Source organism: Macrobrachium rosenbergii, chromosome 25 (genome assembly GCF_040412425.1).
Source record: "Macrobrachium rosenbergii isolate ZJJX-2024 chromosome 25, ASM4041242v1, whole genome shotgun sequence".
In the NCBI taxonomy this organism is placed as follows: Eukaryota; Metazoa; Arthropoda; class Malacostraca; order Decapoda; family Palaemonidae; genus Macrobrachium; species Macrobrachium rosenbergii.
In genome coordinates this window covers 22,064,044-22,082,877 of record NC_089765.1, presented here as the reverse complement: position 1 = coordinate 22,082,877, position 18,834 = coordinate 22,064,044, and the positions used below count along the sequence as shown (strand labels likewise).

Below are 18,834 nucleotides of genomic sequence, written 5' to 3'. Positions count from 1 at the left end.
TTCTTTCAGCCCCCTTAACCCCCTTTTTCTTTCAATCCCCCTCAATCCCCTTTTCCTTTCATCGCCCCTTTTTCTTTCAACCCCTTTCAACCCCCCCTTTTTCTTTCAATCCCCTTTTATTTCATCCACAGTCTTGTTTGAACCCCTTTTGCCCCTTCTTGTTTCAACCCTTTATTTATTTCAACCCCATTTTACCCCCTTTTTGTTTGAATCCCCCTTGTATCAACCCTTTTTTATTTCACCCCCCTTTTTTTTAGTTTATTTCAACCCCCCTTTTTAGTTTATTTCTATCCCCTTTTTTTATTTTATTTCAAACCCCTTTATTTTATTTCAACCTTTTTTTATTTTATTTCAACCCCTTTTTTATTTCAACCCCCTTTTTATTTTATTTCAAAACCCTTTTTATTTTATTTACCCTTTTTATTTATTTCAACCCCTTTTATTTTATTTCAACCCCTTTTTTATTTTATTTCAACCTTTTTTATTTTATTTATTTTATTTTTTCAACCCTTTTTATTTTATTTCAACTCCTTTTTTTTTATTTCAACCCTTTTTATTTTATTTCAACCCCCCTTTTTTATTTTATTTCAACCCCCCTTTTTTATTTTATTTCAACCCCTTTTTTATTTTATTTCAACCCCCTTTTTTATTTCAAAACCCCTTTTTTATTTTATTTCAAAACCCCTTTTTTATTTTATTTCAAAACCCCTTTTTTATTCTATTTCAACCCCCTTTTTTATTTTATTTCAACCCCCTTTTTATTTTATTTCAACCCCCTTTTTATTTTATTTCAACCCTTTTTTATTTTATTTCAACCCCTTTTTATTTTATTTCAACCCCTTTTTTATTTTATTTCAACCCCTTTTTTATTTTATTTCAACCCCCTTTTTTATTTTATTTCAACCCCCCTTTTTTATTTTATTTCAACCCCCTTTTTTATTTTATTTCAACCCCCTTTTTTATTTTATTTCAACCCCCTTTTTATTTTATTTCAACCCCCTTTTTATTTTATTTTTATTTTATTTCATTTCCCTTTTTATTTTATTTCAACCCTTTTTATTTTATTTCAAACCCCTTTTTTATTTTATTTCAATCCCCTTTTTTTATTTTATTTCAACCCCCTTTTTTATTTTATTTCAACCCCCTTTTTTTATTTTATTTCAACCCCTTTCTTATTTTATTTCAATCCCCCTTTTATTTTATTTCAACCTCCCTTTTTTATTTTATTTCAATCCCCTTTTTTAATTTTATTTCAACCCCCTTTTTTATTTTATTTCAACCCCCTTTTTTATTTTATTTCAAACCCCCTTTTTTATTTTATTTCAAACCCCTTTTTTATTTTATTTCAACCCCCCTTTTTATTTTATTTCAACCCCTTTTTTTATTTTATGTCAACCCTTTTTATTTTATTTCAACCCTTTTTTATTCCAACCCTTTTTTGTATTTCAACCCCCGTTTTTCTTTCAACCCCTTTTTTATTTCGTCCCCCCTTCCTGTTTGAACCCCTTTTTTCCCCTCTTGTTTCAACCCTTTATTTACTTAAGCCCCATTTTTACCCCTTTTTTGTTTGAATCCCCCTTGTTTCAACCCCCTTTTTTATTTGAACCCCTTTTTTTTATTTCAACTCCATTTTTTAATTTCAACCCCTTTTTTTATTTCAACCCCCCTTTTTCTATTTTAACCCCCTTTTTCTTTCAACCCCTTTTTCTTTCAACCCCCTTTTTCTTTCAGCCCCCTTTTTATTTCATCCCCCTTTCCTGTTTGAACCACTTTTAGCCCCTTCTTGTTTCAACCCTTTATTTATTTCAATCCCATTTTACCCCCTTTTTGTTTGAATCCCCCTTGTTTCAACACCTTTTTTTTATTTCAACCCTTTTTCATTTCAACCTCTTTTATTTCAACCTCTTTTTCATTTCAACCCTTTTTCATTTTTTTCTTTATTTCAACCACCTTTTTCATTTCAACCCCTTTTTCATTTCAACCCTTTTTTTATCATTTCAACTTTTCATTTCAAACCCCTTTTTCATTTCAACCCCTTTTATTTCAACCTCTTTTTCATTTCAACCCCTTTTTCATTTCAACCCCTTTTTCATTTCAACCCACCCTTTTTCATTTCAACCCCCTTTTCATTTCAACCCTTTTTCATTTTTAACCCTTTTTCATTTCAACCCCTTTTTCATTTCAACCCTACTTTTCATTTCAAACCCTTTTTATTTCAACACCCCTTTTTTATTTCAACCCCTTTTTTATTTCAACCCCTTTTTATTTCAACCCTTTTTATTTCAACCCCTTTTTTATTTCAACCCTTTTATTGCCTTTTTATTGCAACCCTCTTTTTTATTGCAAACCCCTTTTTTTTATTTTCAACCCTTTTTTACTTCAACCTTTTTTTATTTCCCCTTTTTTATTTCAGCTCCCTTTTTTTATTTCAGCCTCCTTTTTTATTTTAACCCACTTTTTTTTATTTCAACCCCCCTTTTTTTATTTCAACCCCCTTTTTTACTTCAACCCCCTTTTTTTATTTCCCCTTTTTTATTTCAGCTCCTTTTTATTTCAGCCTCCTTTTTTTATTTCAACCCAGTTTTTTTATTTCAACCCCCTTTTTATTTCAAACCCCTTTTTTCAACCCCCTATTTTATTTAAACCCCTTTTTTCTTTCAATCCCTCTTCTTCCAACCCCCCTCGATATTTCAACCCCCGCCCTTTTTGTTTGAAATCCCCCTTGTTTTAACAACCCCATTCTTGTTTCAACATCCTCTGTTTTCAACCCCTTTTTATTTCAACCCCCCTTTTTTAAACCCCATTTTTATTCTAACCTCCTCTGTTTCAGCCCCCTTTTTATTTCAACCCCTTTTTTTATTCCAACCCCCCTTTTTCAACCCCCTTTTTGTTTCATCCCCTCTTTGTTTCAACCTATCCTTCTTGTTTCCACCCCCTTTTTCAATACCCTATTCTTGTTTCAGCCTCCTCTTTTTTTATCCCCTTTTATTTCAATCCCCCTTTTTATTAAAACCTCCTTTTTCACTCCCTCTTGTTTCAACCCCCATTCTTATTTCAATCCACTTTTTATTTCAAGGCCCCTTTTTTGTTTCAAACCCTTTGTTCCAACCTTCCCTTATTGTTTCAAACCCCTTTTTTACCCCCTTCTTGTCTCACCCCCATTTTTATTTCAGTCCTTTTATTTCAACTCCTTTTTATTTAAGCCCCCTTGTTTCAACCCCACTTTTTTTACACTTTTTTTCACCCCCTTCTTGTTTCAACCCCCCTCTGTTCAACCACCCAGTCTTGTTTCAACCTCCTCTTTTCCACCCCTTCTTATTTCAACCCCCTTGTTTCAACCTCCCCTGCCTGTTCCAACCCCCCTTTTTCCACCCCGTTCTTGTTTCAACACCCCCTTTTTCAACACCCTTCTTGTTTCAACCCCCCTTGTTTCAACCTCCTCTTTTTCACCCCTTTTTATTTCAACCCCCCTTTTTATTTCAACCTCCTTCTTGTTTCAGCCCCTGTATTTTTTACCCCTCTGTTTTTTCAATCCCATGTTTTTTTCCCCTGTTTTTTACCACCTGTTTTACCCCCTGGGTTTTATTCCCACGTTAAAAAAACAGGGGGTAAAAAACTGGTGTTTAAAAAACAAAGGGGTAAAAAATCGGGGGTTAGAAAATAAGGGGTAAAAAGAATGGATTATCTGATCAGAAACAGTATTCCCTTCTCAATTTCATTTTACATAATATGGAAGGAGTCTAGAGTAATGAGGAAGTGACTACTTATAAAATTAAGGTTTAGGCTAAAAAAAAAAATATTAATCTTCTTTAATAACTTACTGTATAACAGTATCCCTTCCGAAATACTTATTACGAGATTTGAACGCCAAATAGCACAGAAAAACCAACCTTTTTTGTAAGAATTACAGTTCAATTAAAGAAGGTGGCGTCTGCAGAAGCAACGAAAAAGAATAGTCAGTAACTTTCTCGGTTAACAAATACAGAGAATACTACACATAGGGAGGTCAGGAATATATTTCATTACACCTCTGATGATTCTATATAAATACTATGTTGTAGGGGAAAACACTTCTCAATTGAATATTTGTTTAAACTTAAATCTGTAAATTTTACAGAAGTGGCATCTAACAGCTGCCTCATTACGTATTGAGCGAGAGAGGGACATCGTCTACAGGCCTCATTCAAAACTTATGACGTCGTCAGACTTATTACACAAAAAACTTTTCAGTCAGAAGTGAGTTACCTTTTTTAAGTGTGTCTTTTATACAAAATTTGCTCACGTGCCAGCCGGATTTTGTAAGCAGCTTATTGCTATTTGGCGTCTTTAAAGTGTAATCTTAACTTACATAAATGCTCACAGATTAAAGAGGAAGCTATATTTAATAGCAGCAGAAGGGTAGGTTAGTCTTTGAAATTTCCCAGGTTCAGTACAACTCACAGTATTATCTTATAATCGGTTTAGTCAATAAAACGATTATAAGATTATGAGTTGCACTGTATCTAACCTACCCTTTCGCTGCTGTTAAATTTAGCTTCCTCTTCAATCTGTGAGCATTCATATAAGTTAAAATTACACTTTAAAGACGCCAAATAGTAATAAGTCTCTTACAAAATTCATAATAAAAGTACATGAAAGTAATGGTACGCTCTTACTGATTTTAATACCTTATGAGTGATGGATAAAATTATAGACGGAATATAAAGGTGTTTTACTTACAGAAGCAAAAGTAAATCTTCATTCTTTTGAGCAGACAGCACCAAATTAACATGAGAGAAACAAAATTTTCTGACCTTTGTTTGTTTATCATTAGTTTGACTTCTGTCGTTGCATAAATAATAGATAATATTATGTTTATATTGTTTTACCTTTATACTCGTACCTAAGGCTATTCCTATTACGAGACTAAGTGTATCACAGAGAGCAATGATTTACACGAATACTTTGATTAAAAAGTGGATTGTAGTGCAGTGTAAGGTTTTTAACAAACAAAATTTTCTGGAATAATGTTCAAAGTCCTTGATCCCTCGTTTTCTGCAATTTAGTCTGTAATTTCCACCTCTAATGAATCCTTTTCAATATTTTCAATGTTAGCTCTAAGATAAACAAATTTCTACCACCAAATTCAGGTACTATAAAACTGAGTTTGCTTCATTTCAAAATAAATCTGTCTCTTTCCATGAAAATATTAGCAAGTTTAGTTCACCCAAGTTTATGCCCGCTGGAAACTTAATGAATTGGAAACTTAATGAATTTTGCATTCGTTTCTAATTCTCATACCTTAGCCAGTCAGCCCCCCTCCCGTTTTCTTCAACCCCCCTTTTCTGCAGCGCCCCTTTTCTTCAACCCCCTCTTTTCAGCACCCCAATTTTTAGCACCCCTTTTTTAACACTCCTCTTTAACCCCATTTTAACACTCCTTTTTATCACAACCCCTGTTTTAACACAATCCCTTTTTAACACAACCCCTTTTTAACCACTCCCCTTTTTAACACTCCCCCCATTTTAACGCAACCCCTTTTTTAACACAATCCTTTTCTTAACACACACCCTTTTTAACACAACCCCTTTTTAACGCAACTCCTGTTTAACACAACCCCTTTTTTAACACAACCCCTTTTTTAACACAACCCCTTTCTTAACACCCCCCAGAGAAGCACCTGAACCAAGATTAGAAAAAGCTTTCGATAACATTTGTCTGTTATATCATCCACAGGGAGACCATGATGTTGCAAGTGATCTGGGAAACAACGAGCACCAGCCTACTCCCGCTCCTTTTCTCCCGCCGCCAAGTCAGCATATGGATGCCGTGTGAAATAAATTGGAAGTTAATCTGTGTGTATTGTTTTATTTTTAACGTGAGCTTCGAGATTTAGGAGACGGAGGGAAGAAGTCGTTACTGTAATATTTGTTGCTCGCTCGTGATCATGGAGGGATATCATACGAGTACTACTTCTATTTAAATAAATAAATCTATCTCTCGATCTATCTTTCTATCTATTGTATTTATATTCATATTTTAATTCTGACACTTACGTTATTTGGAAGCATGTTACTTGGCAGTATCTTAATGTAAGTTACGATATTTATACTTACGAATGTTGGAATAAAGAAATTTCTAAAAATGTATACGTTGCATTATGATTATCCTCAAATTACATACAAGTATAATAAAAACTATGTATATATTTATATATGTATGTATGTATGTATGTATGTATGTATATATGTATGTATATATATATGTATATATATATATATATATATATATATATATATATATATATATATATATATATATATATATATATATATATATATATATATATATATATATATATATATATATATATATATATATATATATATATATATATATATATATATATATATATATATATATATATATATATATATATATATATATATATATATATATATATATATATATATGAAATATATGATAATCTCTTCTCTTCTCTCTGTAAAATAATGCTTATATAATTTTACCTGTCATATAAGAGCAAAAACTAATCAGATTTACAACGAGACAGGCTCAGAAAAATGTAATAAAAGGAAGCGAATCATGAGCAAGGAATGAAATATTCAAGGATGGTGAGTTACAATGTCGATTCAAGAAAGAAAAAAAAAAAAATGCAAAATTTATTTGACAGGAAAATATTCTCAGCAAAGCTAAAACTTCTGAAAGCATCCAATAAATAGTCTGTTTAATGATTTTATCTTTTCATATACATAACTCCCGGCCTCTGTCATTTAAAGAATAATAATAATAATAATAATAATAATAATAATAATAATAATAATAATATAACGCTAAGAAATGGCATTACCATGCATAACATTTTATTCTGATGTAATAATATATCCATTTAATTATTACTTTATTATTACATTATTGACATCCGTCTGCTTATAACAAAAAAAAATATATCCTGACAAAAAACTGGAAATTCGACGAAATTTTGGCCAGTCTGAAAAATATCCATTTAATTATAATGTATGATTAAATCATTAACAAATTATTTTCATGAAAATCGTGTCTGTTGCACATGTACTCTATAAAAAAAAATAAATAAATAACGGACTGAAAATTCCACGAAATTTTGGCCAGTTTGGAAAAACTGCGAACAGCAACGCATAAACTGGAGGAACCCCACGATGTTCTTGCTGTTTAGGCGGGAAATTTGCTGTCCTACTATTGGCTGTTGATGATGTCATTAACCACGCCTATCGCCAGCGTCATGAAAAGTTGCCATAAGCCGTTGATCTTTTAACCCCAAACCGACGTTTTTCAAAATACATGTCATCCTTGTGCAAATGTTCATTATTATAAGTCATAAATTATGCATTAAAAATTTTAAAATAAATTCTGCATCATTAATCCTCCTTGAATTCTAATTATTCGACGATTTCTTAAAGGAAGAGTTGCTAGTTTTTGCTTTTAATGGGGAAATAAGATAACCATACGCAAGGAGTCTGGAGTAGCGAGCAAAGTCTGGTTAACCTCAAGATGAAATTTAAGCTAAAAATTAATTTTCTCTTTGTTAATGACTTTCTATTTGATTATATCACTTTTGAAGTCACAATTATACGATCTGAACTGCAATTAACGACGTAAAAATACCATTGTTGTAAGAATTAGAGTTCAATAAATTGGCAACAATGATGGAAGGTAGTGTCGACATAAATAAGCTAGTCAGTAACTTGATTATATAAATAATACATAGAATGTTAAGCATGGGACTCAACGGCAAATACCATTCCAGCTTGAGTGATTCCATAACTTTGAGATCTACCACGACGTAGAAGAGTACAGCTTGGAATAGAGTATTTGTCGAAATTTATCTGTTAACATTACATAAGTGACATCTGGCAACTAAAGCAGGCTGTGTAGCCTTGGGTGTTTTTTGGCGGTAAATTAGACTTTTCCTTCAAAATGAGAAAAGTGCAGCCTATTGGCAAGCAATTGATCACTGGGCATGAAAAATGGCCACATTCGGACAATTGACTGCAGTCTGGTGTATTGCAGGGGGGCCAAAAAAGGGTGTTTTTCGGGGGTCAAAAGTACTTTTCTTTGAAACAGAAAAATGCAGCCTATTGGCAAGCAGTTGACCACACTATACATGGAAAATGTAAGGATAGTCACTTTTAACGTCTTTCAGCAAAGAAATACGTAAAAAATGCGAAATATGTTCGATAAGAAAATATTTTCATAGAAAAATCAACACTTTTAAAAGCATCCAGTTGCTAGTTTGATAATATTATTCCTTGCCTCTATCACTTGCAAGAAGAATGATATTGATAAGTATCAATAAAAAAAATTTTATAAATTTTTCTTGTTATACTTCATGCGTAAATCATGATTAACGAATTATTTTCATGAAACATATTCAATATAATAATATACTCGATTAAAATAAAAACAAAAATCAATTCTGACATAACTAGGGAATTCCACAAAATTTTCGGAGGTTTGTAAAAATAACAAACAGCAACGCATAAACTAGAGGAACCCCATAAGGTTCTTCTATTTAGGCGGGAAATTCGCTCTCCTAATATTGGCTGTTGATGATGTCATTAACCACGCCTATCTCCAACGTCATGAAAAGCTGCCATCTGTCAGTGGTCTTCTAACTGTAAAACAAAATTTACTAAAACACAAGTCGTCCTTGTCCATATGTACATTATCACAAAGACTTAAATTTTATGTAAAACATTCTGAAGTAGATTTGAATTTAAGAAATGCTCGTTAAAACCTAATTTTACCGTATTTTCTTCATCGAAGAGTAGCCAGTTTATGCTTTTACCGGCGTCCAGGGCGTGTTCAGTCCAAGGATTCTAGAGTAACGAAAAAAAAACTATTATAATTTTAAAGCAATTTACACCTAAATATTAATTTTTCTTACTAAATAACTTTTTCGTAAGTAAAATCCGTTATTAAATAAGTATTTTCATAAATGAACAAACAGCAACGTGGCAAAGCCAATATTTTTCAAGAATTAGAATTCATCATATTGGCAAAAATAGAGCACGGTTTCGTCTGCATAAGGAAATAAGACTAGTCGGCAACTTTCAAGATTAAAAAATACAGAGAATATAACATATGACGGTCAAAAGCATACATCATCACATTCCTAATGATACCATAACTTTATTAGACCATGAACTAGAAAAGCACACCCTTAAATTGAATATTTGGCAACATTTAAATCTGAAAATTTTTCTTAAGTGATATTTAGCAACTTCGTCAGCACGTAAACGCGAAGAAAGGTAAATTGGTCCGCAGCCCTCATTCATAGCTGTGGCTTCTGACGTCATCAGACTTAGTAAACGAAAACATCTCGTGATGGAATTTTGCGCGTGGGTCATCGCTGAGTCGGGAAGTTGGAGAAAACTATCTGGTATGCAAGCAGTTAGCTTGGCCGGGTAATTCCTTGGGTGCAGTTGCTCTCAGGTTCCAACTTCTTTTAGACTTGTATGGCCTAGTGGGCAGCGCCCTTGCCTTTCAACTGAAAGACCTGGGTTCGATCTTGACGTGAGTCAGAAATTATATATATATATATATATATATATATATATATATATATATATATATATATATATATATATATATAGAGAGAGAGAGAGAGAGAGAGAGAGAGAGAGAGAGAGAGAGATGCATATATGAAATAAGGTACTGGCGTAACGATATAAAACAATTAAAGAAAAATAAAATACACGCAATAGAAACGTGGCAACAGTAAACGAACGGGAAATCAATTGGTGCAATAAAATTTCCTTTATCAAAATTCAATATACAACTGAATTCTAGTTAGAACAACTTTTATTCTGTCCTTGCGAACAAATAGTTTTTAACTTTAAAATGAAAGACGTGAAGTGTACATGGATACGATAAATTATTGAATAAATTATTGTTCTGTTAATAATTCACTTTATCTTATTTTGATGTTTGGAAAACCTTATGATAAATCATGAATATTTATACTATTTAGACAAAACTCCCTACTATTATTTTTCCTAGCAATGCAAATAAAATGAATAATAGTACTCTATTTTAATGTATAGAAATACTTATAATAAATCATGAATATTAATACTATTTAGATAAAACTCCCTACGGAAGCATCAACAATATTTTTACTGTTATTTTTACTACCAATAGAAATAAAATGAATAATAATAGTGTTTTTTTTCTATCTCATAACGTATCTATAAAATCATGAATATTATTATCACTAGTCAGATAGAATTCCCTACAGAAGCATCAACAATATTTTTAGTATTATTTCAACTACCAATACAAATACAATGAATATTAATAGTACTTTATTCCATCTACAAAACGTATCTATAAAACGAAATATAGAAAGAAACTTCGAATGCTCAACAATTTTCGAAAAACCTGGTCGTAAATTATTTCCAATTTAACATTAAATGCCCAGAATGCTTGCTACACTAATTGTTATAGATGTAATATTTATCAGAAAACCGAATGTACTAAATGAATATCTGTTTCAACAACGGAAAATAAAGGAAAAAGTACAGAGCAGCAAAATTAAATGTTAAATTGCCCCAAGGGTTGAGAGTCAAAAACAATTCCAGTTGAAATGTTTTCCATGGCCTGCAATTGTTAATCAACAATGCTTTGATTTACGAACAATGTTTATTGTGTAGTAATGATTTTGTTTATTCCTATAACAGATACTTCATACACACACATACACACACACGCACACACATTTTTATATATACACACATTATACATACATACATACATACATATATATATATATATATATATATATATATATATATATATATATATATATATATATATATATATATATATATATATATATATAAAAGTGTATTCTAACGTTAAATTGTCTTTTTTTTTTTTACATTTTTACACATTTTGAGTTGTTTATTGATAAACATAAGATGGTAATTGTAAAAAAGTATCATTTAACGATTTGGAGTCTAAAATAAAATTTCAAAGTAATGTTTTACGTATTTTATTTAAATCGCTAGTGAGTTCTACTTCACCCCAAAAATTTAATACTTTTGTTTATAATTCATCATATGGTCTTTTGATAAGTTAAACATCGCTTCTTTTACAAGCCTCTTATATCTCGGTTTCCAGGCCTTCGCTATTCCCCCGTTCTGCTACCACAAATCAGTGTCTTTACTCTTTTCATCTGCTTTTACCCTCATCTTCCATTGCATATCTCTTCCAGCTTTTTATTCCGGGCAGCTGACAGCAGCAGTGCTTGCAATTCTTTCCTACGAGAAGCCGATAGACACTCTCGCTGATCTGCCTAGGGCCATCAGGGAAGGATTTACTATTGGAACTGTCAAACAGGCAGTGATCGAGTACCTCCTGAAAGTTTGCTCCAAGGGTTGTTTTTTAGATTAAACTTCCGCATATCTCTCTCTCTCTCTCTCTCTCTCTCTCTCTCTCTCTCTGTGTGTGTGTGTGTCATTCTTGTGTATCGGCTCTACCCTTTGAATATTGTTTTCCCATTTTTATGTTATATAGGCATTTCAAATTTTTCTCTGACATTATCTAAGCCTTATTCCTATATTGTTTATTTCAATTCTGTATAAAATTAATTCTGTATCCTTAGATATATTTTGGTAAATGTTCCAGTGCAGCAAGAATGTCAGGTACAAAGTTATTTTCTCATATTCAGAGATATAGACCTAAAGTGTTTTATAAGCCTCTACTACTATTATTCAATTATGGAATCAAGCATTTTATTTTTGGAGGGATGGGGGCTTATGCATCTCCTTGCTCTGCTGAATGAAATTTATATCCCTTTTTCATTTCTCATTTTATTCTTTCTTTCTTTTTACTCACTAAAATCATACAAAACTGCGCATGCGCGAGAGAGACTTGACATTGAACCATGAGTCTAGATCAGAAATATGGGCCCAGGCTGAAAAATCTGTAGATTCTCTCTTGACAACGTTTTTACCACATGCCTTGCTACGTCTCTCGCTTCGCCTAATCTACGATACGCCTTCTCTGTATCTCTCGTCATACTTTTTATTTTCCTGGTTCTCAGCTTAATCACTAGGCAGGGTCGCTATTTTTAATGAACCTTATTCCAGGGGATTTTTAATACTCACTGAACAGCTAATTTCATCTTTTGTTTTAGCAGATATTTCATGGACGGATGCCCTTTTTGACTCTAACCCACCCAGTTTAACCGGGGCTATATTCACTCCTAAATACTTAACGAATCAAAGTACCGATTCCTTCGCGTTTTTATATTAACATTCACTTGTCGATATTTTCTAGTTCCTTTCGTCCTTAATAACCATAATAAATCTCCCATTTACTCCCAACTCTCTTTACTTGTAAACACTGTCTTATATTTTTCACTTGTTTTTACTTGCGATTTTGCGTGTAATTTTTATGTATATATATGCTGATTTATTTAGTCTTGAAAAGTTTTCAGGATGTAAAAATATTTATTTAGCCTTGAAAAGTTTTCAGGATGTGAAAATATTTATTTAGTCTTGAAAAGTTTTCAGGATGTGAAAATATTTATTTAGTCTTGAAAAGTTTTCAGGATGTGAAAATATTTATTTAGTCTTGAAAAGTTTTCAGGATGTGAAAATATTTATTTAGCCTTGAAAAGTTTTCAGGATGTGAAAATATTTATTTAGTCTTGAAACGTTTTCAGGATGTGAAAATATTTAGTCTTGGAAAGTTTTAAGGATGCGAAAATTATGACACGGCCTTTTTTTTATCCCTATTACGAGGAGTGTAACTATTCATGGTAAAACCTGAAGCTTTATCCGATATATTTTACCATCTACATTATTTTTTTCTTGTCGAAATTCGTTTTGTTTCTTGAGATATGTAGCATATACATGATATGCTATTATATACTTAGTATATTTTTTTTAATATGCACACAAAAGTTGTACATTATATAAAACAAATCAGCTAAAGTTTTACTAGCGTTGTTTTATCGGAAACGACGAATAACGTAAAAACAATAAGATCTGTATTAATGAAGAAACAAAGGTAAAGCAAAATAGTTTTAGTTTTACTAGATTTGTTTTATCGGAAAATACGCATAACGTAAAAACAATGAGATCAATATTTAATGCAGAGACAAAGGTATTAAACCGTCACCAGTTTGGCAAATCCCTGCAAATCCCACAATGCATTACTGAAATTTCGTTTGGATGAAGGGGATTACAGCATATAAGTAGATTTACATATGGAATTCGGATGAGAAGTGACAAAAATTTTCAAGTTAAATGGAGGTTAATCCAGATACTTCTAAACTGACGAGAAACAAATTTCTATTTTGGAATAAAAAAAAAAAGAAAATATTAGTTTGGCAAGTTCCCCTTTAGAATTTTACAAGAGGGGATTTATGATACATGAGAGTAGTTTTTTTTTTTTATTAGGATATTCCAGCGATTAAGTTAATTCTTCATTGGCCTTCAGTGATATGAAATGACCATTAGCTCGGCATTCCTTTGATGGATTAAGCTTCCACCACTGTAGAGCGTCACCTACTTTTCAGAGAACTTTATATAGAGTTCCAATCACCTCTCGAGTTTCACCTACTCTGGGACTGAACATACCTGTCATTCTGACACCATCAACTTAGCAACCATCCTCGAGAACGCCCTAACTGTCACTATGACCACCCTCTAGCTCAGAGGTTCTTAACATGGTGGTCGTGACCCCTGGAGGGTCGTTTGGGGTTTCTCAGGGGGTCATAAAGGTTTCGGGAGAATATAATTTATTTCCATATATTTGAATTAGCCAGTTGGGCTTTTACCAGTTTGGTGAGTGCATCTTGTTACCTCCTCACTGAGGTTTTTGTTCTTGGCATTTTCAATAAACCATTGTCTTATTATCATTTTGGTTTATCTTACCTTTTCACAGGGGTCACCATTTCAAAATTTTAATTTGTTATAGGGGTTGCGGCAATGCCCTGAAGAGTCTCGCGATGTCATAGGATGAAAAGGGTTGAGAATGGTCTAGCTGTACACCCTTCCCTATTAGAGATCACCAGCATATACGTTGTTATACTCAAACATCTGCTATTAAATACGTCTGCAGACCTGTAGCTATTTACATGGACGTATTATCGTTTTTTTTTTTTACATTGGTTATTGGCATAAGCATTAAAGCAGTCAGCTGATCCTTAAGATTATAAGATTCTCAAAAACTTTACATCGTGACGAAATTTTATTATTATCATTGAATTAGTTTAACCACAACATGAGCTATACCGTGACGAAAACAAATTTCCTCTAGATACCAACTACCATCTCTTATGCATACATATATATATATATATATATATATATATATATATATATATATATATATATATATATATATATATATATATATATATATATATATATATATATATATGCATACATACATATATATATATATATATATATATATATATATATATATATATATATATATATATATGTATGTATGTATGCATGTATATATTGTATACACACGCACACACACATACATACTTACATATATTACTAATTATAACGAATTTAGTAGGAGAATTATTTCCTTACACAAGATAAAAGATAAAAAGAAAAACCCTCCACCGTACTCGCACTGTCCATTTATGTTTCACACTTACTGCGTCTACGACAGACGTTCCAGAGACATACCTCTCCATCTTACTAAACACAATCATCCTTTTCCGTCCCTTCCTCCCGTTGTTGCAAGAGGACGGGTTGAGTTCATCAGACGAAGAGCCAGGAATCCGTTCGGCATGCGATTCCATTCGACGCAAGCAAAGTTCGCCATGATTACAAAAGAGGATTCGGTCCAAAGGGGATGGCGGATGTTTTATGGACTCGTTTTGTTGCTCTGTTTTGTTGTTTTCGTCCTATTGCCCTTTTAACTGAAGAGGACAGTCTCTTCTCTCTCTCTCTCTCTCTCTCTCTCTCTCTCTCTCTCTCTCTCTCTCTCTCTCTCTCTCTCTCTCTCTCTCTTTGTTTGTTTGGGCCTGGTCTTTGTAACTCGATGACACTGACGAAACAGACTGAAGCACCAGAATACGAAAGGAATAAATGTTCAAAGTTGTTCTATTTTCGGCCTTTTACCGCCCACCCTGGACATTCCTCTCTTTTACAGTTTTAAGTCTCGTTTGATGTTAGAAATGGAAGCAAAAATATTAAAACTGACTGTTAACATATGCAATATAAACAACAATTATAGTATCATGAATATAACATGAAAATGTCCTCAGGGCATAAATAATATCATCAAGGACTGTCAAGTTTGCAACTCCTAGCCGAAGGGACGTTATGTCCCGTCCCGAGGCTTTAAGGTCAGTACATTTATTGTGCAAGTTTATTCAAGGACCAGCGGTAACAGAGGCTGGCTGGCTCTTGGCTAGGCGCCTGCAAAGCTGAATGTGGAACTATTTTTAGAATATTTTCGTTAGTACATAGGAAAAATCTTTTTGCATAGATATTTATTATTATTATTATTATTATTATTATTATTATTATTATTATTATTATTATTATTATTATTATTATTATTATTATTGTTTTTATTTTTATTTTTATTTTTGAAAAATATTCATAACAGCATGAGTCTGGAAGTGGAGAAACAAATCTATAGTTATGTAATGTATACACATAAGTCTGTGTACCCATACATGACTACGTATTTGCTTTTCCATTATTATTATTATTATTATTATTATTATTATGTTCACAGCGCGTCACGCCAGGAGAAACACAAACTTAGTGAGCAAACTTTCACAAATAAGACTCTAAAAGCACTCTTGTTTACTTGATTGTTTCGTAATCAAGCAAGCAAGTGTTTTGGGTCCAGTCACGCTACTCAGACCATCAAAAGATCCAAGTTTTTTGCAAATGCAGTTGTAAGGAGAGTGACTGCCCTTTCCACACAGATTCTTCTGTGATGAAAATGTGTATGGAAGCAACACTTACAAATTTGTAGAATGAAAAAAAAAAAAATGAGAATTCTTTTGAGAGTATTTAAAATGGATTTAGTGAACGAGATGTTATCTGCTAGATGGGGGAAAATCACGTCACGTAGATAAATATTATGGGTTATGTTATTCATTCGACTTCTCACTACATTTTACAACCAGTAACTCAAGTTCCCGAAATGGATACAAATTCTTACTCTGGTCTATCAAATGTTTCAGTTAATTTTGCTGATTAGAAATATTTGAAGCATATGGAATCAAATTAAATTCATGACGCATCCTTAAGGCGAAAATCAACAGCTTTCTCGATATATTAATTGTATTTATCCTATAAATCATTACTAAGTTTCAAATATAGTTCTGAAACGTATAAAAATCACCAATCCCACCAAAACCACGTTACAGATATTATCTTAAAAACTAGAATAAAAAGTTAAAATTATTGTACGTAATAAAAGAATATATACTTAAGTATATATTTAAGTAAATCCACCGAACTAGCTATCAGACACCGGAGGAAGGGATCTAAGCAATAACTTAACCGCGAAGCCTCAAAAACAGTGAAGTCGAGGCTGTATATATATTCCTTTTCCATTTGACTTTGAGGTCCACTGACCATTTCCTTCACAGAGATCTCTGCCTGCAATTCCTATATTGGATAGGAGGTCGGTTCCTCTCCGCTTGACTTTTCCGGGATGCGCCTTCACAGAAGCCGCCTCTCGGCCACTTTCAACTAATCTTGGGAGTTTCGAGTTTTATGTTTTCTTGTTAGAATTTTTTAGTGGGGATAATAACAATGGTAAAGATAACAAAACTATTGAATGCATATTCATATCCTATGAAAATTAGGGTATGCATATAATTTTTTCATGCATCAAAACTTGTTATAATGTAAGAAATACATTTAAAATCATTTTAAAATCAATCAAAATTATGAAATAATAATAATAATTAACATCGTCATAATGAAATTAATTAAATAATAATAATAATGATAATAATAAACAGACATTTCTATTCCTAAAATATCTGTTTCTCATTACAACGATAAGAGCTAACTTTATTTTTTGAATTCCTCAAATTGAATAGAGATTGTCTAAACAATTTATTTAAAAAAATTACATTACACGGCTGACTTGAAACAAAAGTTTGCTTTTGGAATTATGTTTAATCCTGTATGAAACGGCAACCTAAAATCATGTAACCATACAAGCGTACTTTATGAAGACTTGTTTGAACGTTTAAAAAAATGCAATTTACCTTACTTGTCTTTTAACCTTCATAACACTGGAAAGCGTGACATTCAATAGCAAAGAAGGCTTGGTTAGTTCGACTATCACGACTATTGTTATTACTGAATCATTCATCTGATTAAAAAAAATGGGTATAAGACAAATGGTCAAAGACAGGAACTGTCACTGACAAAAATGGTCGTCTTTTCTCAGTCTATTGAAAGTCAATTTATCTTACCTCACTCCTCTCCTCGAGGGTGATAAGCAGGGGCTATTTTCCCTTTTTCTTTCTTTTCTGTATCTCCAAAAAAGAATAAGGCGGATATTCCATTAGGATGGACAGTGACAAAGTAACTTTCGGCATATCTTGCCAGTCAATTTACAACAGGTACTCTATCGACAACGGAGAAAATATGCAAAGGCTTTTTTCTTCACCATTAGTGGATACAGCTTTCAGATCCGTCTTGTGTGTAGTTTGTAGCTTCTGCCATTAAATCATCTTGAGCGTTTTTTCAATTTCAATTTTCATTTACAGATAACTCTTATTTTTGCCAGACGAATGATCATATTGAGACTAAGACAAACTTACACAGTTATGTGTCTGTAACAAAAATTTAAGAGTTTTATTTAATACCCTCAGAATTAAAAATGTGTAGTTAGTCAATAAATTACAAACCCATTTAATTTTTAACCATACAGAGTTATTTCCTTGCTATTTTCAATACCCTTAGAATTAAAAATGTGTAGTTAGTTAATAAATTACAAACCCATTTAATTTTTAACCCATACAGAATATTTCCCTGCTATTTTCAATACCCTTAGAATTAAAGATGTGTAGTTAGTCAATAAATTACAAACCCATTTAATTTTTAACCCATACAGAATATTTCCCTGCTATTTTCAATACCCTTAGAATTAAAAAATGTATAGTTAGTCAATAAATTACAAACCGATTTAATTTTTAACCAAACAGAGCTATTTCCTTGCTATATCAATAACTATTAATAACGCAATAAGCAGCTTGAATACAAACAAAAAGGAACGAAAGGCAAAAGAGAAAAGACGCATAAAACACCAGCAAAAACAGTCATTTCGCCAAAGAAAGAAGTGTTAATAAAGGCAAAGTTAGAAAACATCGAGGATTCAATATTGACTCCCTGGCTCGCTCCTTCTATTGACTTTAGGGGACGCTAGAGGACTCCTTAACAGAGAGTGCGTGTCTTTCTTGGTGTCCCTGGATTACGCATATTTGGTCGATGGAGATCCTGTCGCCTTGGTCAATATTTTCTCCAGGACGTTTTCGTCAAATCGATGAATGGTAATTGGTAGTTTCACAAACAGATTCCTCTCTGGATTTCAGTACTTTTCTGATGCAAATATGGTTTTCATATACATTAAAATATCTCCCCTATTTTCGATATTATAGAGTTTCTATGGACAGACAGTGAAACCTTGAAGGTAAATTATCAGTCTTTCACTGTCATATACTAAGTTTTGATTATATATGAGGACATATTTTTTCTGCTTAGCTTCATGCTAATTCGGCCTTACTAATGATTGATACCTGTTCGGTTTTATTAATGAATAAATCGCAAT

At 32.3% G+C, this 18,834-nt stretch overlaps 1 protein-coding gene and 1 long non-coding RNA gene across 3 annotated transcripts in view; one reads left to right on the top strand and one right to left on the bottom strand.

Moving 5' to 3' along the window:
• Nucleotides 1-6,126, top strand: part of LOC136852445 (uncharacterized) — a 123,221-nt gene extending 117,095 nt beyond the window's left edge. The window contains exons 8-9 of the long non-coding RNA XR_010857143.1: nucleotides 4,118-4,236; nucleotides 5,716-6,126. This is a non-coding gene — a long non-coding RNA (uncharacterized lncRNA). The remainder of the gene's footprint in view (nucleotides 1-4,117; nucleotides 4,237-5,715) is intronic.
• Nucleotides 1-18,834, bottom strand: part of LOC136852444 (uncharacterized) — a 228,909-nt gene that overhangs the window by 10,997 nt on the left and 199,078 nt on the right. The gene's annotated exons all lie outside the window — the stretch shown is intronic.